General features: G+C 33.9%; 1 protein-coding gene across 1 annotated transcript in view; it reads left to right on the top strand.

Annotated features, from left to right (window-relative positions):
* The window catches only part of SOX6 (SRY-box transcription factor 6), a 786,620-nt gene that overhangs the window by 664,474 nt on the left and 108,715 nt on the right, over positions 1 to 13,431 (top strand). The gene's annotated exons all lie outside the window — the stretch shown is intronic.

Raw genomic sequence — 13,431 nt, 5'->3', positions numbered from 1 at the left:
ACAGCACAAAAAGCTGAACAAAGTGTCCTGAAAACATGAAAAAACACTTAAAATATATTGTATTATTTAATCATGTGTTTTACCGTGTATTTACTGTAAAAAGTTTACATTCCAATGTTCTCCACATAGGGGAAAATGTTCTATGTATCTATTCTATCTCTGTGTTAGATATATATACATATACAGTATCCCACAAATGTGAGTACACCCCTCACATTTTTGTAAATATTTTATTATATCTTTTCATGTGACAACACTGAAGAAATGACACTTTGCTACAATGTAAAGTAGTGAGTGTACAGCCCATATAACAGTGTAAATTTGCTGTCCCCTCAAAATAACTCAACACACAGCCATTAATGTCTAAACCATTGGCAACAAAAGTGAGTACACCCCTAAGTGGAAATGTCCAAATTGGTCCCAAAGTGTCAATATTTTTTGTGTGGCCACCATTAGGTCTGTGCATTGTATTCTTGACGTACGCATGTACGTTCTCCCAGAATAATATATCTAAAAAATCTATCATATTTAGAAAAAAGAATGATATTTAAATATGCTAGTAAATGCACCATTGAAACCTCCTTTTCTTGGCTTGTTGTGTAATAAAAATGTTGCATTTGAGTGTGAACAGAGATCACATAATAAATATTAATTTACTACCCATATGTTGGTGCAGTAAAAAAATACAGTATTTAAAGGAACATGGGAATCAAAATAATTGTATGGCTCAAAAAGAGAATGTAATTAAAAAAATATTCCAATTTACATTTGCTACCAAATGTACATCTCTCTCTTTGTATCCTTGGTTAAATGTAGCATTTTCCAATGAGAGCGGCTCACACTTGCGCATGTGCTGTGAGTACTGTTGTGTAAGCATAACACTGCTATCATATAGCGCTCTAAACACATGCATGCTCCTGAGTCTACTTCAGTATGCTGTCAAGGAAATTAGCTGAGTGTCAACAATGGATGATACAATTTTGAAAGATTTATTTTTCAATTGGTCTCTCTGTACTAATCATGAAATTTTAATTTTGACTTCCATGTCCTTTTAATACTGCAATCAAAATTTCTGCATTTGAAAACACTTGGATTTTGCAAATTGGTATTTTTTTTCTTAACCCCATGACTTCTTCATAATGTGTTCTTTTCATATATGGTAGGCAAGGATTTATCCTGTACCCTGCTTCTTCCAAGCAATCACTTGTCTCTCTCCAACTCTGTTGTTTGGAACTATGCTGTAATAATCTCATATTGATGAAGAAAAATGCAGTGCTCTGTGAAGAACAAACCCTTCACTTAGCCAATAAACCTAATGACTGTTAAGGAGCTGCTTGGATGCAGGTAATTCACCGAACAGGATGAAATGACAGCAATAATTGATAGCATCCAAACGTGGTTGCTTATAGTGGAACCTCAGACGGATGCTGAACCGCCTTGAATCTCTGCTGCAGACTCGTTGTAGCCAGCAGGTTGCATGCCAGCAGATGAAGCAGATGTTAAACCATACTGGAACAGAGCTGCATCAGGACCTGGATATTACTCTTGACATCTGGAAGCTGCTGGGTCGGGAGCTTGCCTCAAGCCAGGAGGCTGTAGGAGCCTTGTGGCAGCAAGCGTAGGGTCTTTGCTACTCTTTAAGCGATTAGTGCACTGGAGCATCAATAATACTGAATTATCGCTCGGCTGCTTTCCTGCATGGAATCCTGGGATAAAAGAAAGTCAAGACAGGCTATTTACAATAAGTTGCGCTTATAACTAATTATGAAGTATTTAAATAGCTTCATCTGAAGTTTAGCCCTTTTATTCTGGCAAACACAGCAATGTGTATATTAAGTAATACTGTACTGGATTAACTATATTATGTTATAAGTCACTTTCTAAATAACTATGACACTATCACACTGATGGTAAATAAAATTATTTTGTATTAAGACTGTTTAGTATAGCCAAACAGCAAAGCAGAATATATAAATAGCAGGGAATTACATTTACAACTCTCTGCCTATCTTTATATACTGTATCTGTTTGTCTATATTTAAGTCTGTCTATCTATCTATCTATCTATCTATCTGTCTGTCTATATTTATATCTATTGCTATATACTAGGGATGGGCAAAAGTGTCAATAGTACAATTCATCCCGTGGACATTCATTTTAGATAAACTAATGTTGATAAGGACGAAAACACCTTAAAATTCATTAAATGAATGTTATTTCCGAATTTCAAATGCCACTTTGGTTTTTGATTGTTCATAATTAGATTGAATATCCACATACAAAAATTTGAATGAAACACTTGATTTAAAAAGTAATATTCCAAAGTTCAATAACTCATGTGTTATTGGATTTAGTAAATTGATACATAATAGATACAAATAGATCAATTCAAATGCTTCTATTTTGAATGTTGCATAATTCAAATATTACATTTAAAGAGAGCAATAGAAATACTATTACATTAAACGAATGTCAGAATGTTGTACAAACATTTGAAATTCGAAACAAATGAGCAAATGTGTTAAAAATGGTTTCATTTTTCAAATGTTTTAAACACATTCGCCCGACCCTAATATTTGTCTGTTTGCTTTCTAAAGTGCACAGTGTTTCATTTACAATAATAGCATCTGCATGAAACTTTAGTATTTTAGTGTCTACGAAGACATTTTCATAATAGGGTTTTGCCTCCTAGAAAAATGAGTTATGTATTTTGTCACTTGCGTTTCACCTCTAGTATTCTATAGGGCTCTGTTTAATTAACACTGATTAAAGGTCTGTTCACAGATGTCCTCTCTAGTGATGGAATTGCAGTTTCAAAGCAGGGCTGTAATCTGCTGGGAGAAGCGAGTTAAAAAGGAAAGTACTGTTTACTGAAATTCTTTCAAACTAAGCTATATTTCAATGGGTCATTTATTGCTCAAATGGACAAAGGTATTACCTCAATCACTGAATTGTATCAAATCCTTTCTCAGAGGCCCACTTTGAAAACACTACAGGAAAAGTGGCTTAACATCATATTCTCAGTAGAGCAGCACTCAGTCTGTTAAAAAATGAGAGCAATGAGGTGAAACAGCATCTGAGTAGAAGAGGCTTTTACTGTTTTGCAATGCTCTTTATTTGAAGCATGTAAGGGGGGTATATTTCCGTGCAGGCTGGTATTCTTTTGCTACTTGCCCCTATTCCTTTGGTCAGCACGTGGTTCAAGTCTTTGTTGTTCCTTGGCATGGCAGAAGTGTATTTTTCTCTCTCTCTAGAGAATTTGGGGGCAGTTCCAGAACATTACCGGGTATGACCGTGCACAGTGTCACATCAGAAGAATGAAAGAAAGAGAGATTTGAATATCACAAGGTTTTGTGTTTGTTGGGGCCATACCTTATTCTCTTTCAAATTAAACATTATTTATACACCAGAGTTGTGTGGTAGCACTTATTGTGTAGCTGCAGTTATTTTAAATATTGAAAGTGAATTTACAATTCATGTAATCCACATTAATACTTTATCATCTAAGGATTCTTTGATATTTGAGTGGGAACTTGTAATATATATCAGTGTATCCATACATAAGTCTATTTGTCTGTCTGTCTTTCTAATACACATCTATACAATAATGTGCATGCATAGCAAAGTCTATCTATCCATCTATCTATCTATCATCTATCTATCTGTCTACATTTATATCTATACATTTATCTGTTTATCTATCTTTCTATCATCATTATGAAACAGAATTTTATAAAATATCAACTCAAATTATAATCTAGCTATTTGACACATATAATAAGTGAACAGATAACCAACAGACAAACAAGAACAATAATTAATAAGATACAAACAGTAACCAAGGAGAACTTATGTCCAGCTGACACTTTGCTAGGTTGCAGATGCACTTTAGTCCAGAACACAAAGTACCATGCACCAGGGGGTATTCAGCAAATGTTTACAACAGATTCATTTTTATATACCACAGTAACTTCAATAGCTATTAAGCTTATACATTATGTGGCCAAAAGTATGCAGACACCTGACCATCACACCTATATGAGCTTGTTGGGCATCCCATTCCAAACCATGGATAATAATATGGAGCGGGCCTCTCAGTCACCACTCTTCTGGGAAGACTTTCTACAAGAATTTTGTGTCTGTTGGATTTTTTCCCCATTTAACTAAAAGAGTATTTGTAAGGTAAGGCATTGATGTTGGATGAGAATATCTGAGAATCTAATTGGCATTCTAATTGATCCATTGAGTTGAGATAGGGCTCTGTGCAGGCCACTCAAGTTCCTTCATTGACCTTGCTTTATGCACAGAAGTCATGCTGAAACAGGGCCTTCCCCAAACTGTTGCCACAACGTTGGAAGCATCTAGTTGTCTAAGTTTATGCACCTGTTAGCAATAGGTGTGGCTGAACCACCTGAATTAAGTAATTAGTAGGGTTCTCCATATACTTTTGACTATATAGTGTATGTTGGTATAACAAACTGTGCTACTTTCAAAATTCTCCGCCAAGTGTTGGAGTAAAATCATCCAGGATCTATCCAACCAGGGTTATTCACAACCTGTGCTTTCCATGATCGGTTGCTCAAGAGCATTGGCCGGGATTGCATAAAAGAGTTCTCGTGCAATCTTAACCTTCACTAGTGAATGCTGCAGCTGTGAATGCAGGCAGACAGGTTCCCTCCCTGTTAGCATTGTTTGCCTGCACCTTTTTAAATGGGGCACTATGTGTTTAATTAATCTAAAGGGGTTGAAAGCATAGTAAAGATTGAGTTCCCTAGAAGGATGCATTGCAATTTCTGAGGATGCAGCAATTGAGCAAATAAAAAGCAGCATATTTACATATCTGACAATCACCTGCTGTGTCATGCTCATAAATGGCACAAGAGCTTACCTGATGCATGATATTCTTTGCCAAGAATCATTGCTCCTAAAATTCTTGTTTTGGCTATTGACTTTTTGGATTCTTTTGTATACACCTCTAAATAGAAATCATTACATTGCTCCTCAAATATATGTTTTGCTCCTCAGTATTCTTATATTTCTTAATTTGTCCCCATCTCAGTATCCCTAAAATAATAAAAAAAAAAAAAAAATGAATTGAGTGGTTTTAATGTAACAAAAGTTTTGGTTTGTTAAAATAATAATAAAACACATACACTTGTTTTTTGAAACTATGATGACAAGTAATTATAAAGTGTAAAGAAGTAGACACAGAACCACTAATTGTTAATGCTCTGCAATTATGTCTCTTTCCGGAATAATAAAATCTTCCTCAGAAGAGGTCAAGAGCTTTACCACTGACTTATTTCACATCTGTCCCAGCAGACTGTCGGCTTTATGAGCAGAAGAAAAAGCCTGACACACACTGAGTATTTTTAAGTTACTTCTTCACTCTTGCAGCTGTGGACTGGTGAACATATTCCAGGAATGGAAAATCAAAATGCTCAATGAAAAATAAAAAATGTGAGATGAAAACACAATGTACTCTTAAATATATGCTTAGCAAACTGTTCTACATAAATGGTTTTTTTTTTATATATAATTAGTATCTTTATTTTTTATGACACAGTACTGGACACTAATGGACAGCGAAGACAAAAATAAAAAAGGAAACACCCAAAAATAAACAAAAAAACCCATAATTTTTTATTGCTGATTATGTTTCATGTGTTTATCATTTTCAATCTAGATAACTATATTAAATGACAAGGCACTTCTCTTTATATATACCTGTATATATATATATATATATATATATATATATATATATATACATACATACACAAACACACAAAAACGCAATATAACTCACCCTGCATTATCGTTTGCACTCCACTTGTAATCTAGCCCTTTATTAGATAGCATCACCTGCACATTATTACACATTAAAGGGAAATTAATTTAATATTCATATATATATATACCTCTCTCTCTATATCTATCTATCTATCTATCTATCTATCTATCTATCTATCTATCTATCTATCTATCTATCTATCTATCTGTCTGTCTGTCTGTCTGTCTGTCTCTATCTCTCTATCTGCCTGTCTATCTATCTATCTATCTATCTATCTATCTATCTATCTATCTATCTATCTATCTATCTATCTATCTAACTATCTATCTGTATGGGCACCACATTTGTAAACACAATACATGTTTTAAAAGCATTTAAAGCTGTAATTATGTTGTGCATTTTGACAGTACTGGGCCACAACCCTTAAAAAGCCTCTTGAACAGACATGAAAATCAAAATTAAGTTTTCATTGTTCAGATATAGGGCCCCATTTATCAAGCAGTAGATTATATTTCCCTTTAATTATGGTTGTCTTATTTACTTTACTGAAGTCAGTTATTGAAACATATAAATGGACTGCACTGATCAAGCAGTCACTGTGTAGAGTGTTGCATGATTTTTGAAGACTGCAGGATGCAGTGACAGTGGAAAACACACAGGGCTAGACTACAAGTGGAGTGCTATTTATTGCTTCTGCTATAGCACTAATTGCACTAGAAGTAAACATTTTGTGCGCATTGGGATGCACTGGTATTACGAGTTGAAAGTAAAAATTTATAGTGCTCACGCTAAGCTGAACTTACAATATCGTTTGAGTGTTCACGTATTCCCCCATAGAAGTCAATGGAGAAAAAAAGTGGGTAAAAAACACACTCTCGTGCAAACCCAATTGCGTATTCCCATTTGTGCTAACCCGACATGAAAATATAACAATATGTTATATTTATTCATAAATACATATATACTATATATATATATATATATATATATATAGTATATAATTATATATAAGTATAGATATACACAGATATATATAGGAATATCTATTTAGAAATACTTAGAACATATTCTGCTATGTGCACAGCACCGGAATGTGAAATATTTACAATAAAGACATAGTTAAAACTTTATTACATATGAATATTGCATAAATATGTTTCATGTACTTAACTGCAATGGGCACCAATGCACTTATATATATATGTCTATATATGTGTACATATGTATTTATGTGTTTATATGTGTATACATGACTGTAAATACATATATACACATATACATATTTAAATACATATTGATATATATATATATATATTCTATATAAATTCAACCAATGCTGCCCCACCCTACCTGTCCTCACTCATTAACAAATATACTCCAGCCCGCCCCTAAGATCCAACAATGACCTGCTCCTTGCTTCCTCTACCATCACCTCCTCTCATGCTAGACTACAGGACTTCTCTCTTGCGGCACCAACCCTCTGGATCGCACTTCCTCGTGCTGTCAGACTTGTTCCTAACCTCTCCTCCTTTAAACGTTCCCTAAAGACCTTTTCGTTCAGTGAAGCTTATCACCCAACTTATTAACAAACTAACTTCACTTAACTAACAGCTGCCCTTATCTATCTCCTCACTAATATCATTCTCACCTATGCAGTCCCCACCTCCTGTTCCCCATCCTCCTACCCATCTAGATTGTAAGTTCCCACTGGAATAGGGCTCTCAATTCTCCCTGTATTTGTCTGTAAAATGTTGTCTTTTATTGTATTGTTTCTCCGTTGTACTTTTATCCTTGTACCCATGGGCAGCGCTGCGGAATCTGTTGGTGCTTTATAAATAAAGAATAATAATAATAGTAAAATAATATACAGTATATATATATATATATATATATTTAGACATGTATATGTATGTATCTCAATGTTAAAGTCTTTTTCTTTCTAACACCTAGTACATTTTGTGTGCATTTTTTTGGTGTTTTTGGTGTTATTATGAGTGTAACTGTACTTTGTAATGTATATTTTATGTGTTTTGTGACTCTTTTTTTGTTTTGGGAAACAGTTAAACACAGCTCTGAGGATGAGTTAATAATTCTAGCGTAAATCACGATTGCACTCAAGTGATCACATTTACTTTCAACTTGTAGTACCACCGCAATTTAACCTGCCACCAGTGAGTAGGGGGCGGCATTGTACAAGCATTTCACAAGAAATGCTCGTGCAATGTTAAATGCCGACAGCATATGCTGTTGGCATTTAGCGAGGTCGAGCGGACAATTATTTGCTACAGCGAATCATGTCCGCCCGGCAACTTGTTAAATCTACCCCTAAAACTTTACACTTATTTTGTCAATATTTAAACAACTAATGAAACTTCAAAAAATACATCTACATGTTATTCTTAGACAAATCTTTTCTTTGAATGCATCATTTTATCTAGCATTTATTTAGTGTTTAATGTCCCTTTAATATCCGTTAACTGTTCTTTTTTTTTTGTTGGAACATCTAATTTTAGGAACTAGCGTTTTCTAGTGAATAGTATAAAAAGATTGTGATGCAACTGTGTGTTTTGTTTTTTTCCCTTTGGTTTTTGTTATAACAATATCTGTTTATGAGAGTCTAGCAATGTAGAACAGGCAAATACACAACTGTAATGCAAATTTTCAATTGCCCTCAAAATCACCTCATAGGATTTCTTTCTTCTGAAACCCAATTACTTATTGTCTCAATCGCTGAACCTTCAGCTCTATAAATAAAGTATTACAGATTTGCATATTTTATTTAGAAGAGTGGCAAATAAGGTTTCTTAACTAGGTCTCTATAGACTTTTTTTTTACTTTAAGAGTAAAAAAATATTCCTCAAAGCAATAGTTTTAGGACATTAATATCAAAGAGTGTGTGTAAGGGGGGGTTATACATAAAAAAAGCTAAGAGTACAGAAAGCCTTGTGCAGAGAATCTCTTATTGTTAGACATTATGGGCCAGTTTACAAGTGGAGCTCCCACTCGAGCACTAACACTGCTAGAATGAAGCTTTTTACACACGTCGGGTAGTGCGCGTATTACAAGATGAAAGTAAAACATTTTCTCTCGTACACTAACCTGATGAGCGCAAAAAGATGAATTTGTAATATTGAGAGCGCGTTAAAGGGTCATGAAACACAACTGTTTTTTTCATGATTCAGATAGAGATTGCGATTTTAAACAACTTTTCAATTCACTTCTATTATCTAATTTACTTCATTATCTTAGTATCCTTTGTTGATAAAGCAGCAATGCACTGCTGGGAGCTAGCTAACGCACTAGGTGAGCCAATAACATGAAGCATATATGTGCTGCAACCAATCAGCAGCTCCTGAGCCTACCTAGGTATCATTTTCAACAAAGGACGCCAAGAGAACAAAACAAATTAGATCATAGAATTCAAATGGAAAGTTGTTTAAAAGCACATGCTCTATCTGAATCATAAAAGAAAAAAAAGTGGGTTTTAGTGTCCCTTTAACCTATTCCCCCATATAAGTCAATGTAGCCAAAAAAGTGGAAAAAAACCCCTAACAGCCTACTTGCGTGCTAGTACCCCAACGCATATTCTCAAGTGTGCTAACCCGACAAGAAAATATGAATATTTCACATTCCAATGTTCTTCACAAAGCAGAATATGTTCTATTTATTAATAAATACATATTTCTACTTATATCTTATGGTATTTTGGTACAATATATATATATACCTAAATATATACATGATTATATATAGGTATAGATATATACAGCTATATATAGGAATATCTATTTATAAATACATAGAACATATTCCCCTATGTGAAGAACTGTGGAATGTGAACTAATTACAGTACAGACATAGTTAAACTCTTTAATAAAATGTAATATTGCATACATATGTTTTCATCTACTTGACTGCAAAGGTCTCCAATGCACACACACACACACACACACATATATATATATATATATATATATATATATATATATATATAAAAATATATATAGTAAAAAGTAGATCCACACTCACTGGACTTTGAAAAACAAAACATGCTTTTATTGTGATGTTTCGGGGATCAAACTGTTCCCTTCATCAGACCAAACAAAAGTGAAAAATAATGTGTGCCTATATAGGCCCATGGCCCCTCCCCCCGGAAGTGACATGAAAGAACATGTGATAATCACCATAGTAACATTAATTACAGAGTACTCAATGAAGTACATAAATGCATAATACAAAAAAAGTGAATCATCAAATAAAATATGATGTGTGACTGTGATGGTTATGAGGTATCAACAAATATTATAAATGCATATGTTTGATACATAATGTAGATATTGGGTAGCAATATTACTCCATAATATATCATAATATTCACTGTGTGCATATATACATTTGTACATTTAACATGATCTTTATTATACATTAAAAATCATTGCTCATAGTGTCTCCTGTACTCTCAAAACGAACGTTTAGCCATATGTGTTGGTATGATGCAGTTCATGTCATACTGATTAACGTTAAATCTAATGTAGAGCTGACAGGCTATAGACAGTTACGTTCAGTGTTTCCTCCGTTACGGAACCAGTGCAAATGCACTTCCGTATTTGTTCATACTTCCAATAGGTAACAGCCAACTCTGTAATTAATGTTACTATGGTGATTATCACATGTTCTTTCATGTCACTTCCGTGGGGAGGGGCCATGGGCCTATATAGGCATACAGTATTTTTCACTTTTGTTTGGTCTGATGAAAGGGATGGTTTGATCCCCAAAACGACACAATATATATATATGTGTTTATATGTCTGTAAATAGATATATACACATATAAATACTTAAATACATATGTATACATATATAGACACACATATACAGTATATATATATATATATATATATATATATATATATATACAGTATATATATATACATGTACATATTTAGACATGTATATGTAAGTATCTTTATGTTAAAGCCCTTTGCGGCCTTATTTTCTAAGACCTGAGAACTCACATCTTTGAACCCTTATAACTTTTTTGTGCAATATTTTTATTTATTCATTTTTATTAGATGCTGTTTTTATAAGTGTAACTGCACTTTTACATGTAATTTTGAGGAGTTTTGTGACACTTTTTATTTGAGCGTAACAGTTAACCAGAGCTCTGAGGTTGCGCTAACTCGACGCATGCTAACTTCAATTGCACTTGAAGGATCGTGTTTACTTTCAACTCCCAACGCTACTCCCAACACGTGCAAACATGCATGATAAATCCGATATCACTTGTGCGCAACAGTTAGCGCCACTCGTAATCTGTCCGAAAGTGAGATATTTGTTTTATAATAGTGTTTTTATGCTACACAGTATAATTCTCAAATATTTTTCTGTAATACATTTCTGGATAAAATTTGTAGTCTGGAAGGAAGGGTTTTAAAGCAATATTTAATACTATGCAATAAGCAGGAATAAAAAAAAAATATTTCCTTCCAGATTCAGACAGAGCATGCAATTTAAAACAACTTTCCAATTTACTTTTATTGTCAAATTTGTTTAATTCTTTTTAATGATAAGTCCCATTCACTTCTGAGCTGTGTTTAACCAGGGCTTTTCCTCATCACACTTTAATGATCTCTGTTCCATATCACCAAGTGGGGCTGGGTATTTTCTGAGTGATACAGACAAAGTGCACACTTTTGGAGCTGCACCAGTTTTATATGGACGCTTGCTTACAGAACATGGAAAGAGTCACTTTTCCGTCCCTTATTGCACTGGATAAGTGTTGCATATTATAACAGCTGCATAGCAAAAATAAAGTAACTCCCTTTATAGACTTGTCACACTTCAGAAGTCATTGCCTTGAAACGATTGTGCCCGTGCATATTGCAGTATTCTCTTCAACTATGTTATGACATAATTTCACTGTGTTTTCTAAGAATTCTAACAGGTGGATAGACATCTCAATAAACACTATATTGTCAATTTTCATTACTCACTTAGCCTTTAACTTGAAGTTTAGCCATGTATATGTCTAGCAGCCGAGTCTCTCAACGTGCTGTATTGTGTATATTTTGTTTCTTAAGAGGCCTGCAGCAGAAGAAGGTTCCAAAATAAGCAACGATAATGACATAAGCACATCTGGTTCTTGCAAATTACTCTTTATTAAGTTTTCATATAATTAAGTGTAGCAAAGAACTGTTTTTGTTCACTGTGATTTTTTTTATTTATTTCTATGTGTTCATCTAATAGATAGTAACAGAGAATAGTAACAAGTCATAACAGAAATGCCAAGGTTCGCTCAACTAAGCCAGAACTGAAACTGCTTGACCAATGGTGAATCCATTTTCAGGATACAGTTACTTTTATTTCAATTGTGCCGTAAAAAAGGATAATGTTTTCTTAAAGGGACACTGTACTCAATTTTTTTCTTTCATGATTCAGATAGAGCATGCAATTTTAAGCATCTTTCTAATTTACTCCTATTGTCACATTTTCTTTATTCTCTTGGTATCTTTATTTGAAAAGCAAGAATTTAAGTTTAGATGCCGGCCCATTTTTGGTGAACAACCTGGGTTGTCCTTGCTGATTGGACAGCACCAATAAACAAATGCTGTCCATGGGTCTGAACCACAAATTGGCTGGCTCCTTAGCTTAGATATCTTCTTTTTCAAATAAAGAAAGCAAGAGAAAGAAGAAAAATTGATAATAGGAGTAAATTAGAAAGTTGCTTAACATTGCTTGCTCTATATGAATCACAAAAGAAAGAATTTGGGTTCAGTGTTCCTTTAAGGACAAAAAACATGAAATAAATATAACGTTTGTTGTTTTAATGTTTTATTGAGTTGTTAATTAATAGATAGAAACATAGAAACATAGATATTGACGGCAGATAAGAGCCATAGGCCCAGCAAGTCTGCCCCACCTTACCTAACAGTATAAACTTATCTAGTTCGTAAGATAGCCCTATGCTTGTCCCATGCATTTTTAAAGTCCCCCACAGTGTTTGTTGCTACTACCTCTTGAGGAAGTTTATTCCATAAATCAATCACTCTTTCTGTAAAGAAGCTTCCTCAAATTACTCCTGAATCTACTACCCTTTAGCTTGAGCTCATGACCCCTTGTTCTTGAATTTTCCATTTTATGTAAAATACCCACAGCCTCAATCTTGCAGTTACAAAATAAAAAAAAACAATTACTTGTAAAGTTCCCCTAGAAACTCCTTCAGCCGTCCTCAAATTGATTTCTCAAAATCAGCCAATGAGAAGGTTACTGTACGCATCATTACTGTCCTATTCTGTGTGCTCTGAGGTTGTTGTCTGCCCAGCAAAGGATACCAGGAGAATAAAGCAAATATAATAATACAAGTAAACTGGAACGTTGTTTAGAATTGCATGCTAATTTTTACTTTAAATTTGTATTTATCCACATAAAACCATGTTTTATTGTTGTTTTAGAATATTGTTTGAATGTGGCCCTCTGTTTCTTTATAAGCAATATAATAAAGTGGTGAAAAGTATTAATGAGGCTTCCACCACTATAGACAATATCCATATTCTCTGTTTCTTATCATCTTACTTTTTATATGTACTAAAATTTTGCAATATACTTTTATTATTTATTTTATCCTCTTTCCCTTTAGC

Source organism: Bombina bombina, chromosome 7 (assembly GCF_027579735.1).
Source record: "Bombina bombina isolate aBomBom1 chromosome 7, aBomBom1.pri, whole genome shotgun sequence".
Lineage (NCBI taxonomy): Eukaryota > Metazoa > Chordata > Amphibia > Anura > Bombinatoridae > Bombina > Bombina bombina.
The sequence above is the reverse complement of the archived record's forward strand: the minus strand, read 5'-3'. Positions and strand labels throughout refer to the sequence as shown.